We start from the raw sequence: 16,910 nt of genomic DNA on the forward strand, positions 1-16,910 counted from the left end.
TCAAAGCGGACAGGACTCGAGACGCCACCCTCCGTGGCTTTGGCTATCACACTGACTCAGCAGTCCCCCTCCCTCCTTGCCTCTTCCCTCCCTTTCGCGTCTGCTTCTACGAAGATGTGTTCTTCTCTCAACACTTTGTCAGCTCATTCAACCAGCCCTTATCAACATGCCCATGAGTCAGACACCCCCCAGGCCCTGAAGGAGAAGGGTGGGAAGACACTGCCCAGGACCTCACGGTGCCTGGGGTGCAGAGACATGTCCACAGAGGGGACAGAGTGGCTGACCGGCCAGGGTGACTTGGGGGCACAGGCGACCAGAGAAGGGAGCCATGCCAGGCTTTGGCACAGGAGAGATATCCTGCAGAAGGTGTGGAGAAAAGGGATCCCTCCTACACTGTTGTTAATGCAAACTGGGGCAGCCACTAGAGGGAACAGTATGGGGATTCCTTAGAGAACCAGAAACAGAGCTACCATATGACCCAGCAATCCCACTCCTGGGCATATATCCAGAGAAAACTCGAACCCGAAAAGACACATGCACCTCAGTGTTTACTGCAGCACTATTTACAATAGCCAAGAGATGGAAATGACCTAAGTGCCCATCAACAGAGGAAAGGATAAAGGTGTGGGGCATGCATACAGTGGGATATCACTCAGCCACTTACATGTGGAGTCAAAAAAGTGATACAAGCTTACATTAATAAACAGAAACACTCACAAACATAGAAAACAAACTTACAGTGATCAAAGAAGAAAGGAGAGGGGAGAGATAAACTAGGAGGCCGACATTAACATTACACATACACACTACCATAGATAGAATAGATGTATGGCATGCAGAATTACATTCAATGTTTTGTAATAAACTATAATGGAAAAAATCTGAAAAGCAATATACAACTGAATCATTTTGCTGTGTATCTGAAGCCGACACAACATTGTAAGTCAACCATAGTTCAATTTTCTTTAAAAAGATGAAGAAAGAAAGACATCTCGGAGGAAAAAGTGACGTCAAAGCCAAAACCTAAGTAATGTTGGGAAGTCAGTGATGAGTAACTGACGAGAGTCCCAGCAGAAGGACAAGCATGAGGCGAAGCCAGGAGGCAAGCAGTGGCACGCGGGGAGCCCTCAGAGGCCAGCCTGGGCCTCGGGCTGTGGGGGCGACTGAGCCGTGAGACTCGAGGGCCCAGCAGGGGTGGGTGAAGCAGGACCCTGAGAGGCCAGGCAGAGGGGAGGCAGAGGAGCCCTCCAAGGCTGCTTATTCCAGGGCTGGGCTGCAGGACACACCGGGAACAGGGCAGAGCTGCCCTTTGTATTCCAGCAGGAGAGCAGAGCGTGAGGCTGTGGCTGGGCCAGCAGGGTGAGGCTCTCGAAGCAGACAGGGGCTCCCAGACAATAGAGGGTGAGGGGCCCTCAGCCGCAGAACACTGGGAAACATCAGGGATTTTCAGTTGAGTCCAGCCCGCGAGCTGCCGTGGGGCTTTACAAGGATCCTTGAGATTTAGCCTCACTGGGCCCTGACGTCAGCACTCACAGAGTCAGGAATGCGGGGTCTTCAATAAAAGTGCAGGCAATGGGCCCAGGGGGAGCCCTGGCTCAAATGAGCTTTTATATTTTTATGTGGAATGTAATCACGTTTGGTCATGATCGAGGCCGCCCCGTTACTGCTATTAGAGCGTTTATGGTTCTAAGGGGGATACGCGTCTTTGGCGATACGTGCTTGCAACTGAAAGCAATAGGGCCTGCTGATTCCAGGAGCCACTGCAAAATCCCTAAGAACACAGAGCTTGGGTTGATGGGCGTTGTTGCCCTTGAGAGGGCGGCTGAGAGGACTGGCTTCAGGCCCAGAAGAGGCCAGGCCCAGGCAGAGTCCTCTCAGGAGGGACACTTTGGCTTGGAGGTTTTCCCCAGCTGCTCCCTGGTGTCACATCACAGAAGGAACACCTGCCCAGTGTGTGTAGGTTCTAGGTTCCTTACACAACAGATATATAAATTCAAACCTCTATAAGGCGGTTCCCACTCAACAGACCCACTTTCTATGTGTGCAAAACCAAGGCTCAGGGGTTAGTGGTCTCCCAGGAGGACACAGTCCATAAGGGCATGAGCTCCCTAGGGTTCTATGACAAATGACTGCAGACTGAATGGCCTAGGCAACAGAAACTTAGGCTCACAACTTTGGAGGCCAAACGTCCTAAATCAAGGCGCTGGCCCGAGGGGTTGCTCCTGAACACTCTGGAGGAAAGCCTGCCTTCTGCCTCCCCCCTCACCACTGGTGGCCCCTGGCAAGACTCAGCAGTCCACGGCTTCTCCCTGCAGCACCACGCTCTCTGCCTCCTCTGCCCTCTGGATTCTGTGTCCTGTTCTCTACCTGTAAGGACACCTGTCTTTGGATAGAGAGCCTACCCAGGGTGATTTCATCTCAAGATGCTTAACCACCGACATCTGCGAAGACTCTCTTTGCAAGTAAGGTCACATTCTGAGGTTCTGGGTGGACATCAATTTGAGGTGGACATCAATTTGAGTCAACCAAGCGCTGTAAGTAAGGGGAACGGGAGCTGAGCTGGGGCTCTTTGAGGGCAAAGCCAAAGGGACACGTGGCCTGTGATTCTACACTTGCTCACAGCTGACTACACAGATTTTCCACTGGGGTCCCTTTGACATCTATTTTTTCTTTATTGCAGGCTGGCTCCAAACCACTTCTTGCAAGTACAGACGATGCCTCTGCAAGACTCTCTTTAGCCAAGAACAAAGAGAACTCTAGAAGGATCACAGAGGACCAAAGACTCGACAGGGAAACACTGTGATGCCGAAAATAAGAGAAACATTCTGCTCTGGAAACGAGACCCAATGATGAGTCTTGTCTCTGCTTCATAAGCTGGTTAGATACTTGACGTCTCTGAGCCTCACTTTCCCTATTGGAATTTGGACATGAAATCCTTAAGGTTTACTTGATGTAAATGATGGAGTGAATGGGAACGGAGGTTCTAAAAGTCCCTGGCAGAGAGTAGTTGATCAACAGAGCTTGTCGAATCTGAATCTGCTCTCACCTCCTCAGAGATGGAGGAGGAGAGCCAGATCCCTAAAAGGAGGAAGGTTATTCAAGACCTATCAGGTAGATGGCAATAAATGACGGAGACAGGCAGATATAGCCACACACATGTGAGGCACAGACACACACATAAACACCCACGCGTGTACCCAACACCGGGATTAACCGCGGTTGCTGGGAACACCTCGCCCCTCTCTGTTTAGCCCTCTGCGTGTCCATCCATCTGCTGATATTGCTGAGGGCCTGTTCTCTGATCCAGATCCCACACAGGTGCTGTACTTCACGTCACTGAATCCTCTCTGCGCCTGGTTCAGTTCAGTTCAGTTCAGTCACTCAGTCGTGTCCAACTCTTTGTGACCCCATGAATCGCAGCACACCAGGCCTCCCTGTCCATCACCAACTCCCGGAGTTCACTCAGACTCACGTCCATCGAGTGAGTGATGCCATCCAGCCATCTCATCCTCTGTCGTCCCCTTCTCCTCCTGCCCCCAATCCCTCCCAGCATCAAAGCCTTTTCCAATGAGTCAACTCTTCACATGAGGTGGCCAAAGTACTGGAGCTTCAGCTTTAGCATCATTCCTTCCAGAGAAATCCCAGGGCTGATCTCCTTCAGAATGGACTGGTTGGAACTCCTTGCAGTCCAAGGGACTCTCAAGAGTCTTCTCCAACACCACAGTTCAAAAGCATCAATTCTTCAGCGTTCAGCCTTCTTCACAGTCCAACTCTCACATCCATATGTGACCACAGGAAAAACCATAGCCTTGACTAGACGGACCTTAGTCGGCAAAGTAATGTCTCTGCTTTTCAATATGCTATCTAGGTTGGTCATAACTTTTCTTCCAAGGAGTAAGCGTCTTTTAATTTCATGGCTGCAATCACCATCTGCAGTGATTTTGCAGCCCCCCCAAAATAAAGTCTGACACTGTTTCCACTGTTTCCCCATCTATTTCCCATGGAGTGATGGGACTGGATGCCATGATCTTCGTTTTCTGAATGTTGAGCTTTAAGCCAACTTTTTCAGTCTCCTCTTTCAATTTCATCAAGAGGCTCTTTAGTTCCTCTTCACTTTCTGCCATAAGGGTGGTGTCATCTGCATATCTGAGGTTATTGATATTTCTCCCGACAATCTTGATTCCAGCTTGTGTTTCTTCCAGTCCAGCATTTCTCATGATGTACTCTGCATATTAGTTAAATAAGCAGGGTGACAATATACAGCCTTGACGCATTCCTTTTCCTATTTGGAACCAGTCTGTTGTTCCATGTCCAGTTCTAACTGTTGCTTCCTGACCTGCATACAGATTTCTCAAGAGGCAGATCAAGAATACACAGAAAAACTGTACAAAAAAGATCTTCATGACCCAGATAATCACCATGGTGTGATCACTCATCTAGAGCCAGACATCCTGGAATGTGAAGTCAAGTGGGCCCTAGAAAGTATCACTACAAACAAAGCTAGTGGAGGTGATGGCATTCCAGTGGTGCTATTTCAAATCCTGAAAGATGATGCTGTGAAAGTGTTGCACTCAATATGCCAACGAATTTAGAAAACTCAGCAGTGGCCACAGGACTGAAAAAGGTCAGTTTTCATTCCAATCCCAAAGAAAGGCAATGCCAAAAAATTACAATTGCACTCATCTCACATGCTAGTAAAGTAATGCTCAAAATTCTCCAAGCCAGGCTTCAGCAATACGTGAACCGTGAACTCCCTGATGTTCAAGCTGGTTTTAGAAAAGGCAGAGGAACCAGAGATCAAATTGCCAATATCCGCTGGATCATGGAAAAGCAAGAGAGTTCCAGAAAAACATCTACTTCTGCTTTATTGACTATGCCAAATCCTTTGACTGTGTGGATCACAATAAACTCTGGAAAATTCTGAAAGAGATGGGAATACCAGACCACCTGCGCCTGGTAGGTCTCCATATTTACTATCCTCCATGTTCCCATAAGTGAACACAACTTGCTTCAAGCCCGTGTGACCTGAGTGGCAGAGCTGACACTGAAACCAGGTCTGTCTGACTGGGAAGCTGCCCTTTCCACCCCCTGCAACACCATCCATGATGGTGGCCGCAGGGACCCCATAGAAGGTGCCCGGGAAGCAGAGTAGCACCGTTAACTTCTCCAGACTGGGCCAGGAAAGGGGTGATGGAGAAACAGCAATTGAGAGGTACCATGGAGCTCACCATGTGATGGTGGGCACACGGACAGAGGAGCCGGACAGATCCAAGCTCGTGCCCTTGCTCTGCTGCTCACTGGCTCTGTGGCCTGCAGGAACTGACAGAGCTTTGTCTGAGCCCTTGTTTTCTCATCTGTCCTAAGGGGATGAGATGCCTTCAACAAAGGGTGGACATGAGAACTCAAAAAGAATAAATGTATGGGAAAGGTATAAAGACAGAAAACCATTTGGCAGGACCTAATAAAGCAGAAATAGATGTTTTCTGGAACTCTCTTGCTTTTCTGACTATGCTGAAGCCTTTAACTGTGTGGATCATAATAAACTGTGGAAAATTCTGAAAGAGATGGGAATACAGACCACCTGACCTGCCTCTTGAGAAATCTGTATGCAGGTCAGGAAGCAACAGTTAGAACTGGACATGGAACAAACGACTAGTTCCAAATAGGAAAAGGAGTGTGTCAAGGCTGTATATTATCACCCTGTTTATTTAACTTATATGCAGAGTACATCATGAGAAATGCTGGACTAGAAGAAACACAAGCTGGAATCAAGATTGCTGGGAGAAATATCAATAACCTCAGATATGCAGATGACACCACCCTTATGGCAGAAAGTGAAGAGGAACTAAAGAGCCTCTTGATGAAATTGAAAGAGGAGACTGAAAAAGTTGGCTTAAAGCTCAACATTCAGAAAACGAAGATCATGGCATCCGGTCCCATCACTCCATGGGAAATAGATGGGGAAACAGTGGAAACAGTGTCAGACTTTATTTTTTGGGGCTGCAAAATCACTGCAGATGGTGATTGCAGCCATGAAATTAAAAGACGCTTACTCCTTGGAAGAAAAGTTATGACCAACCTAGATAGCATATTGAAAAGCAGAGACATTACTTTGCCGACTAAGGTCCGTCTAGTCAAGGCTATGGTTTTTCCTGTGGTCACATATGGATGTGAGAGTTGGACTGTGAAGAAGGCTGAACGCTGAAGAATTGATGCTTTTGAACTGTGGTGTTGCAGAAGACTCTTGAGAATCCCTTGGACGGCAAGGAGATCCAACCAGTCCATTCTGAAGGAGATCAGCCCTGGGATTTCTTTGGAAGGAATGATGCTAAAGCTGAAGCTCCAGTACTTTGGCCACCTCATGCGAAGAGTTGACTCATTGGAAAAGACTCTGATGCTGGGAGGGATTGGGGGCAGGAGGAGAAGGGGACGACAGAGGATGAGATGGCTGGATGGCATCACGGACTCAATGGATGTGAGTCTGAGTGAACTCCGGGAGTTGGTGGTGGGCAGGCAGGCCTGGCGTGCCGCGATTCATGGGGTCACAAAGAGTCTGACCCGACTGAGCGACTGAACTGAACTGAACTGAATGAAGCAGAACACGACTCATGGGGTAGATACCCAACAGAAAAGCATGCATACATATGTGAAGAGACGTTTTCGGGACTGTCCATTGCAGAACCCTTCATAATAGCTCCAAACAACCAAAAAGTCCATCGACAGCGAAAATGACAGACTGTGCTACATGTCACAGTAGAGTGACGCGAGAGTCAGGACAGTGAAGCAAGCACGATTGCAGACAACAGAAACACATCTCACAAAACAGAATGCTGAGACAAAGAAGCCAGTGCATACTGTACGTTCCATTATATAAAGCTCAGAAACAGGCAAAAGCTGATCTGCCGGGTGAGAATCCGGGTCAGCGGCTACTCTTGGCAGGGGTAGGGATGGTGGTCAGAAGCAGGTACAGGAAGGTACCTCGAATGCTGCACGTGTTCCGTTTCTTGATCTGGGTGTTGATCACAATGAGTTCAGTTTGTGAGATTCATCAACCTGTACGCTGATGCTCTGAACTGCAGTACAAGTTGATACTTCAATACAAAGTGTTTTTTTTTTTTTTTAATTAATGGAACAGCATCTGGTATATAGAACGTTTTCAATAAGGGCTAGTTTTCTTTTCTGAAATGATTCAATCATAAACCTCTGCAAGAGAAGAAACCTCCATGTGCAAATTATGTCTTTAATGAGATTTACTCACTGGAGGGACAGATAATTTGGAGAAAGGGCACAGAAGGAAGGTCACAAAGTTGGATGGGGGGGAGTGACAAGGATGTTTTTGTTTCGATTTCTGTGGGTTCCCTGAGTTGAGACTATGATCCATGTCAGTTTGGCATCCAATAACGGTTTTGTCTGCATTACCCAAGACCTTGAAAAATCAAGCTTGGCCCTCGGTTAGATCCTCCAGTGCCCAGTTGGTCTAGCCCCTGCCTGACTCATCAACTTCCTCGCCACACCCCTTGCTTCCACCCTCTAGTATCCAGCCCCACTGACCTTTGTCTGGCTTCTTCTCTAGCCCTTATTGTCTGCTTAAATGTCAACTCCTCAGCCAAAGGAGTTGCCATCTAAATGGTTCTTTTCCATAAAATTCTGTTTCTCTGTGACACTGAGATTCCCTCAGATGTTAATTTCATTAACATTCACTTGGCCAGTTCCTTGTTTATTTTCTGTCTTCTCTTCTACCAAATGTATATCCATCCTTATATCTCCAGTATATGCCAGCACATTCTTTTTATATAGCAGGCTTTCAAACTTGAGAGAGAGAGTAAATTGAATCAGAGGCATTTTAGGTTTGTTAGTAGAATTATAACATATTGGTCTCAATAAAGTATTGACCCAGCAAGAGTATTTTCAACTGGACTATTCCAGATCACACTGATCCTCAAAATCCTAAATTCAACTAGAAAAGCTTTGGGCAGCATGGGGGTTTCAAACTAGAACACAGGAACCAGAGAATGGATGGCTGAATAGCAGGGCCAGATGTCATAACAGGGAGCGGGGGTGCTGGAGGGGGCGGCAGAGCAGAAAGCCAGCATTTGATCCGTGAGACGCAGGGCCCGATGATCAGTGCCACCCAGCTGCCACCTTCTTGGAATGTGGATCTCGTGGCCCAGTCCCCCAGTTATCTGAGAGAAGCCAAAAATCAAGTTTTGCATGTAGACTCTGCCAATTTTTTAGTAACGTTTCTTCAGTGTGTGTAGCAAACTGTTTCTGTGGGCTGCTTGCAGTTGGCATCCTCCGTCCTGACCCTAATCAGCCATTTTATAAAAGGGGAACAGGGCTGCAGAGAAAGGAGACGCTTGTTACAGATCTCATAATTAGCACCTGGCAAGATGCTCTGGAGCGGGTTCAGCACTCAGTGCCATTTCCACTGGATCCACGAGGAGACAGACTTCAGTGCACACATCTGGCTTAACTGAGACAAACCAGCCATCATAAAATTAAATGATGTCTTGGATTAAGCACACTAGATTAGGAAGATCCTATGTGTCTCTCTTTATTAGCATTATATGAAAGCTGGTAGCCCAGTCGTGAGGGCCCATCACCACAATCGTAGGAGAGGGGAGTGAGGCCGTTTTAGTGTTTGATATTAATTTACAGCCAACCTGGAGTCAGAGCTCCACACCAGGGGCCCCGTCTGAAAATGCCTCTTTGTGAAGCCCTGCGCCCTCTCTGCTTGCAGCAGCTCCTTTTTAATTCTGTCTCAGCAGCTCGGGCCTCACCCTGTTAGAGAAAGAGTAATCGTAAATCTGCATGAAGTTTCTGATGATTAGTTTTACTTGGAGTTGGGCCAAAAAGCCAGACTTTTGCCAATTCCATATGTACATGTAAGTCCTTTCAAGAAAGAATGCATTAATCCTTCCCACCAGGCTGGGGATGAGGTGAGGGACCTTGTGGAGGAGGCGGCCTTCACAGCCTCAGTTTTGTGTTTAGAGGGTGGGCCAGGACCACTTAACAGAGACTTTCACAGAATGTGAGTTTTTTCAATAGATGAGAAAACTGAGACTCACAATTTAAGTAACTTGCCCAAGTATGTGAAGCTAATACGATGTCCGCTGGGGCCTGACCCTGTGCTATCTGACCGCAAAGCCCCTGGTGCACGGACCTGCAGCTGACACGGCCCGTTCCTTCGGTACCAAATGATGCAAGTACCGTGCCAACAAGCCACGCTACTGATCATCCACCCACCTGGTTCACTCTCTCCTTCTTAAAAGCCTGATGAGATGCAAAGCATGACAGCAGCTGTCTCCGCGAGGTGCAAGGGGCAAATGAGGTGGAAGACAAAAGCCTGCCGATGGTAAAACTGCTCAGGACACCATCTGAAAGAGAGAACACAAATACGGCAAGGCGGGAGTTCAAAACTCTGGGTATAAAGAAGCTGTCTCAATGCATTCAGTTACTTAGGGTTCAGCCCTGGCCACGAAGAGCTGGTTTTCGATGGGTTACAACCTGGCTGTAGTAATTCAAAGGTAATGAGAGAGCAGTGTGCTGAGTCAGAGTCAACAGACTGGGTCCCAGGCACTTGGGGTTGTACCTCCTGCCCTTCCTCACTGGGTGAGTGTCAGTGAGCACGTTTTACCTCATGTACATTTCCGTCAGGCATTCCACCAACAAGGATCGCACCCCCAGTTAACAGATGGGATCCACAGTCCAGCCCCAGGAAAACAGAAGCTGTTGGGTGAGAGCTTCCACCCGCCTTGAGTCTGCGTTCCCACCCGCGCCTGCACCAGGCACTCCCCTTTCCTCCTGTGAGTCTGGCTCGGAACCACTAGGTCTGACTTGGGAGGCCCTCAGGGAAAGGGCAAGGGAGCTGGGATAGCAATTGCGCAGGCGGTATGGATTTTGTTGTCACAAAAGGAAGAGAACTTGGTATCCCCGTGCTGAAAAGACAGCCTGGATTTTAGGGCATCTGAGTTCCCTCCTGACAGCTGGGGGACCTCGCAAGCAGGCATCTCTCAGGTGCAGTTCTGGGGGAATGTGTGTGCATGTGCGTGTATGTTGGAGTTACTCAAGCAGGGAAAAGGCAACGCCTCTGCTCTTGGATGGAGGCATGCCCTGAGCAAGTGACAGTGCTCACTGGGTGGCAACGACGAGTTTAGGAGCAGGTGGACTTCCTAGATACACTCGTAGGAGGAAGGCGGGGCCTGTAGGGGCAAATGGAGGTGGCAGGGCAGATGGAAAGCCTGTGGGAATTCTCCTTTGACCGCTTCTGTTTTCCCACTCAAGGCTGAAATGGGAAATCCATTTGTGAGCAGGGAAAGGACAGGGGTAAAGAGAGGAGAGTGGCTTTCGGGTGAGGCGTGGTTCATCTTCCCAAGATCTGTGGGGATCTATGTCCCCACCAGAGGAAGGACAGGGAAGCAACTGCTGACGAGCAGGTTTATATTCCACAACGGTTGGTGCTGGGAGGGTTATAAAAGTCCTTCAGAGGCTACCTTCTTTCAGTTTAGAGTCAGAAAAAGAAGTTTGAAAGAGGCAGAGTGACTCCTGGTAAGAAAATTCAGGCTGTGGTTTTCAACTAGGGGCTATGCAACATTTGGAAACATTTTTGGGTATCACAATTGTTGGAGAGGGAGGCAGGTATGGTTACTGGTACCTGGTGAATAGGACCACAGATGCTGCTTAATATCCTACAGGATAGCCTTCAAAAGGGAATCATTCAGCCCCACATGTCCAGAGTTAACAGGGAGGAAGATCCTGGATCATAGCAAGATTCAGCTTCTATGGAGATATGTTACACATGCAGCCTGTTACACATGTGGCCTGTTACACATGCAGCCTGTTACACATGCAACCTGTTACACATGCAGGCATGTTACATGTGTGGCCGTGTTACACATGCAGCCCTGTTATACATGCAGCCTGTTACACACATGGCCCTGTTACACATGCAGCCCTATTACACATGCAGCCTGTTACACAGGCAGCCTGTTACACATGCAGCCATGTTACACACGCAGCCTTATTACACACGCAGCCTATTACACATGCAGCCTTTTACACAGGCAGCCTGTTACACATGCAGCCATGTTACACACGCAGCCTTATTACACACGCAGCCTATTACACATGCAGCCTTTTACACAGGCAGCCTGTTACACATGCAGCCATGTTACACACGCAGCCTTATTACACACGCAGCCTGTTACACATGCAGCCTTTTACACAGGCAGCCTTTTACACAGGCAGCCTGTTACACATGCAGCCATGTTACATACGCAGCCTTGTTACACACGCAGCCTGTTACACATGCAGCCTTTTACACAGGCAGCCTGTTACACATGCAGCCTTATTACACACGCAGCCTGTTACACATGCAGCCTGTTACACAGGCAGCCTTTTACACAGGCAGCCTGTTACACAGGCAGCCTGTTACACAGGCAGCCATGTTACACACGCAGCCTTATTACACACGCAGCCTGTTACACATGCAGCCTTTTACACAGGCAGCCTGTTACACACGCAGCCTTATTACACACGCAGCCTGTTACACATGCAGCCTGTTACACATGCAGCCTTTTACACAGGCAGCCTGTTACACAGGCAGCCTGTTACACATGCAGCCTTATTACACACGCAGCCTGTTACACACGCAGCCTTATTACACACGCAGCCTGTTACACATGCAGCCTTTTACACAGGCAGCCCGTTACACACGCAGCCTTATTACACACGCAGCCTGTTACACATGCAGCCTTTTACACAGGCAGCCTGTTACACATGCAGCCTTTTACACATGCAGCCCTGTTACACATGCAGCCCTATTACACATGCAGCCTGTTACACATGCAGCCTGTTACACATGCAGCCTGTTACACATGCAGCCTTTTACACATGCAGCCTGTTACACATGCAGCCTTTTACACAGGCAGCCTGTTACATGTGCAGCCTTTTACACAGGCAGCCTGTTACACATGCAGCCTGTTACACATGCAGCCCTGTTACACACGTGGCCCTGTTACACATGCAGCCTGTTACACATGTGGCCCTGTTACACATGCAGCCTGTTACACATGCAGCCAGGATACGCACACTCTACAGTCTGGGTAAGTGGTCAGTGAAAGACCCTTGGGGGTCCCATCTCCTCAGCTGTGTCTCCTGCACGCCTCAGGTAATTGTCTGGACCTCAAAGTGAACAAAGTTAGCCTCTTTGTTCCTATCTTGTTGAGTTAAATGACAGATATTTGGAAACACTGCGGTGTCATAACAGCTGGGTAGAGGTTTGTGGTTAAATCGGGAAACAACAAAAGTCAATTTCCAACCAAGTTAACCCCTGAAGAAAGGAGCTAATGGAAACATTGGATATTCAAGGGTGTGTTATGAGTTTAAATGAACTGAGGGCTAAAATAAACTCGCCTGATCACCCAACACAAATGGCAATCGTGGGCTGAATTTGGTTTAGGTATACTGCAGCTGTAGGTAAATACGCTGAATGCTAATGGTTTTATAATAGTCGTATTAATTCACCCTTCGCAGTTAATGTTTAAGATAAACTCTGTGTCTTTAGAGTAATTTATGCATTCCACTTTTAGAGAATTCCAATTGAATGAATATGAACATAATCATTTTACACAAATGTTCTCCAAGGAGGGAGCAGGAAGTATGAGCCAGGGCAGAGACTCCCCACTGCTTTATTCATAATGGATCAGCCCATTCATTCCTTATTAATTTAATGGAGTACAAGTAAGCAGCGTAACAGCTTGAGTTTAGGAGTGTTTCACAAATGGGGCTTTTTGTCTGTAATCGCTTAATCCTGCTGGCTAGGCCTCATAAACTGAATAAAAGAGGGAACTGGGTTTTAATTAAGTCCAAGGAATGAGGCTGCGTCAAAGACACAACCACCCCTGACAAACACAGGGGTGAAGTGTGTTTGGTTAATATCCCTTGCTAACACCATCCTGGCCTGGGGAGCCCCTGACCGGAACCTTTGATGTCAGGCTGGAGGGGAAATCCTTTCCCCTTCATCAGCTTGCTTCTGGAAGGGCAGTCAGAAAAGAGCAGATGACTCTGAGTTCTTGCCAGCCCAGACCTCCTCACCCAGCTGGTGTTCCAGAAAAAAAAAAAAAAAAGGCATGACTACCCCCTTGTTTGCATCTGTCCACATCTGGCTGGGAAACGAGACTGCTGACCAGTAGCCCCAGTCCTTGGAAAAAGTGAGGAATTCTTTTCCAGGAATTTGTGTGCCCAATTGGAAAGAACTGGGCTTTCAAGCTCGACAGATTTGGGTTCATATTCCAGATGTCCAATACAACAGGTACCGGTCTTTAAAGTGAATGAAGATAATGCTTTGCTGGGTTATTATAGAGACTAAATAAGTGCAAGTGGTCAGGCGCTTTGCACAATGTACAATTAGTGTCATAATTCTCACCTCCTATTTAAAATTAAAATGCCCTTTTATGGAAAGTGTGATAATAAACTCAAATGGATACATTTCCCTCTTGTTTCCCTATAAATAAACCACACTTGTCAAAGCCTTTGGTGGATCACTCTGCAGGTCAGCAAATCTCCACTCAAAGCCCCTTGTTGGGAGACCTTGTCTGTCCCCAGGAATCAGTGGTGGACAGAAGACTGGACCCCGCAGATGTCCACGTGAAGAACTCCAGAACCAGTGAATGCATGGCCTTACATGGAGGAGAGGACTTTGCTGATGTGATCTGAAGGATCTTGAGATGGGGAGATGAGTTATTCCAATGTTGTCACATGGGTCCCCAGAAACGAAAGGAGACAGGAGAGTTGGAGCCAGAGGGACACAGCATGAGAAAGCTGCCCTTGCTGGCTCTGCAGATGGAAGACAAGCCAGACGTCAAGGCATGCAGGAAACCTCGAGAAGCTGGAAAAGACCAAGAAACTGGTTCTTGCCTGGAGCCTCCAGGAGGAACACAGCCCAGCTGACACTTGGATTTTAGTGCAGTGAGATCTGTCTCAGACTTCTGACCTCCAGAACTATCACATAATAAATCTGCATGGTTTTAAGCCACCAGGTTTGTGGTGATTTGTTACAGCAGCAAGAAGAAACGGAGTGCCCAGGCCAGACCATGCACATCCCCTGGGAGCATCCGTCTTCTGTTTCCTTGGAACAAGGACTCTGTATGATGAGTTCAGCCTGGCTCTTTAGCCAACGTACTCAGTGTGATTTCCAGTTCCCGAATTTAGGATTATGAACCTCTCCACGCAAGCACAGAAATGAGTATCAAATTCTGCTCAGGGCAGGGCCCAGTACATATTTAAGAAATTTTGCTGATTGGAGAGAAGGGCTGAGCTGCTAATTTGTTAGAACTGTGTGTTCCTTGAAGAATGCAATCTTCTGAGATGGAAAGAGCTCTGCTCTTAATGAAAACCACAGAAGTCACAGCAGCAGAGATGCCCACCATGATGAGGCCGTCACTGCAACACAGCAGACAGTGCGCACACAGGCCACACCATCCCCATCATATTCTTTCTAATTTCTCACAACAGCCTTGCGTGGTAGGCAATGTGAATGCCTACCTACTACTGAGTACAATGACACGAGTGATTCGCTGAGCCAAGATTCAAAGCCAGGGTCTCCTGGCTCAGAGCTCCTGATCTTTCCATTGCCTGAAGAGCTTGAGAATAGGCCCTGGTCTCACATGCCGTTATTAACTGCTTTTCATATGGCGGTGACAGTCCCATTAAACTTTTTAGGGAAAAAAAAGGAAAGCAACATTACTCTAAATACTATCAACCAAAGAGAACACCCTTACTTTCTTCAATTCTCCCTCCTTTGCTTCTTTCCTCTAACTACGGAGGAGCCTGGCGGGCTGCAGTCCATGGGGTTGCTAAGAGTCAGACATGACTGAGTGACTTCACTTTCACTTTTCACTTTCATGCATTGGAGAAGGAAATGGCAACCCACTCCAGTGTTCTTGCCTAGAGAATCCCAGGGACGGGGAGCCTGATGGGCTTGCTGTCTATGGGGTCACACAGAGTTGGACACGACTGAAGCGACTTAGCAGCAGCAGCAGCAGCAGCAGCAGTGTTTATCAGGTGCTCAGCAGCCAAGCCATCAGAGAGTGAATGGTTAGCAGGATGGTCTCTGAAAGGAAGGGGCTTGTAGAGCAGGGGGAACATGGTCGCAGGAGTCCCGGACACTGTTGTGAGGCGAGAGCCCCCATCCAGACCAGGGTGGGGCAGAGACATGGGCAGACTTCTGGAAGGAACGACAGGCTGAGGCCTAGGGGACACATCAGAAGATGTGGAGGACAGCACACACCCCGGACGCTGGAAAACACGTGAACTCAGAGCTGGAGTGGATGGCAAAGCGGGGCGAGCAGAGGCGGCTCACTGATGAGAGGCCATGGAGGGTTAACGTGGCTGTGCATTTGTTTTACCCAAAACTGCCCCTGTCTTAGTGTGTGACCTGGTGGTGGAGGGGGACACCTTGCTTCATTTCCGAGCATCGGGGTCTTTCTCTCCAAAATGACGATCCTTATTCTTATCACTCTCACGTGGTGGTTCTAAGTATTGAATAACAGTACTTGTTTTCATGGTTGGGCTCTGAACGCTTTCCTAAGTGTCAAGCTCTGGTCAAGGCCTTCACTCACATTAGTCCATTTCACCCTCACACCGACCCTGTGAGGAAGACTGCCTTCTTATTTTACAGATGATGAGAGCGAGGCACCCAAGGTGCCACAGACCGAGGGGACAGCACTGATACTCACACTCAGGATGTGTCTGGCTCCAGAGCTCACATCCCAGGCCCTAAGCTGTGTGCCCATCAAGTGAGGAGCAGAGGCCCTTCTGTCGAACACACAGCATGTTAAGGACAATGAGGACGAGATATCCTCTCCCGAGTAGGGTGGATTCTGGCCTCTCGCTTACCTGATGCGTGGTTAAGAACCTGCCCGCCAGTGCAGGAGACATGAGAGATGCGAATTCGATCCCTGGGTTGGGAAGATCCTCTGGAGGAGGGTGCAACAACCCACTCCAGTATTCTTGCCTGGAGAATCCCATGGACAGAGGAGCCTGGCGGACTACGGGCCATAGGGTCACAAAGAGTCAGACCCAACTTAGCACGCACGCACAGCACTTGTTAACAATGTGTTAGTTGCCAGGTACTGCATTAGATCTTCTGCATGTATCGCCTAACTTAATCCTCAGATCCTCAGTATGTTGATTTTCACTTAATTCATAAGAAAACAGAGGTTCAGAGAGGCCAGTTTATTTTCCTGTGGCCGCACAGCTAGGAGGTGGTAGATTTTTGATAGAAAGCAGGTAGGGGCTTCGTGTCGCATGCTGAGCTAGATCAATACATGTTGCGTCAGACACAAATGTGCTGAGGAGCTAAGACTTTGGGTGGGCAGGTGAGAAGACTGGGGGAGTTAGAGAACCACCCCGCCCAGCACAGACCCAAGCAATGCCATACCAACACGGAATGGAAAAGACTTCTCCACCCGTTGGGGCAGCAGGGAGGCAAGGGTAAACGGCACCTGGGGCAACATGTCGTGCATACACCCTCCCTAGCTGCAGGCCACTGCAGAGTTTGCAAGGACACTTTCTCCGAGGTGGCCCCATAGACTTGTGCCCGGAAACTGAATCTGCCCTCAGGCTTCCTCGTGTTGCGCTTGCTCTGGGTCCTATGCCCTGCCTCGCCCTGGGCACTGGGCTGAACAGCCTCGTCTACTCTTGTTGGGGCCAGGCTCCTGCTGCATGTTCCCCTGCCAGTCCGGCCCCTGCCAGTCCTTTCAGGGCCGGGGGCTTCAGGCGGTTCTCAGGACTGGCACTGCGGGGAGTATCTGGGTATACAGGAGCAGGACTGTGCAACTGAATTCCAGGAGCCCGGCGCAGTGGTTAATTAAATATGCTCTGTTTACGTCCTTGGTTATCGGACATTC

The 16,910-nt window shown here is 48.6% G+C and overlaps 1 long non-coding RNA gene across 3 annotated transcripts in view; it reads right to left on the bottom strand.

The window, feature by feature from the left end:
- Positions 1-7,170: 7,170 nt before the first annotated feature.
- The window catches only part of LOC105609364 (uncharacterized), a 291,225-nt gene continuing 281,485 nt past the window's right edge, over positions 7,171-16,910 (bottom strand). For all 3 annotated transcript variants that reach the window (XR_003591434.3, XR_009596148.1, XR_009596149.1), the window contains 2 exons: positions 9,247-9,377; positions 7,171-8,781 (listed from right to left, as the gene is read on the bottom strand). This is a non-coding gene — a long non-coding RNA (uncharacterized LOC105609364). The remainder of the gene's footprint in view (positions 8,782-9,246; positions 9,378-16,910) is intronic.

Source organism: Ovis aries, chromosome 14 (assembly GCF_016772045.2).
Source record: "Ovis aries strain OAR_USU_Benz2616 breed Rambouillet chromosome 14, ARS-UI_Ramb_v3.0, whole genome shotgun sequence".
Lineage (NCBI taxonomy): Eukaryota > Metazoa > Chordata > Mammalia > Artiodactyla > Bovidae > Ovis > Ovis aries.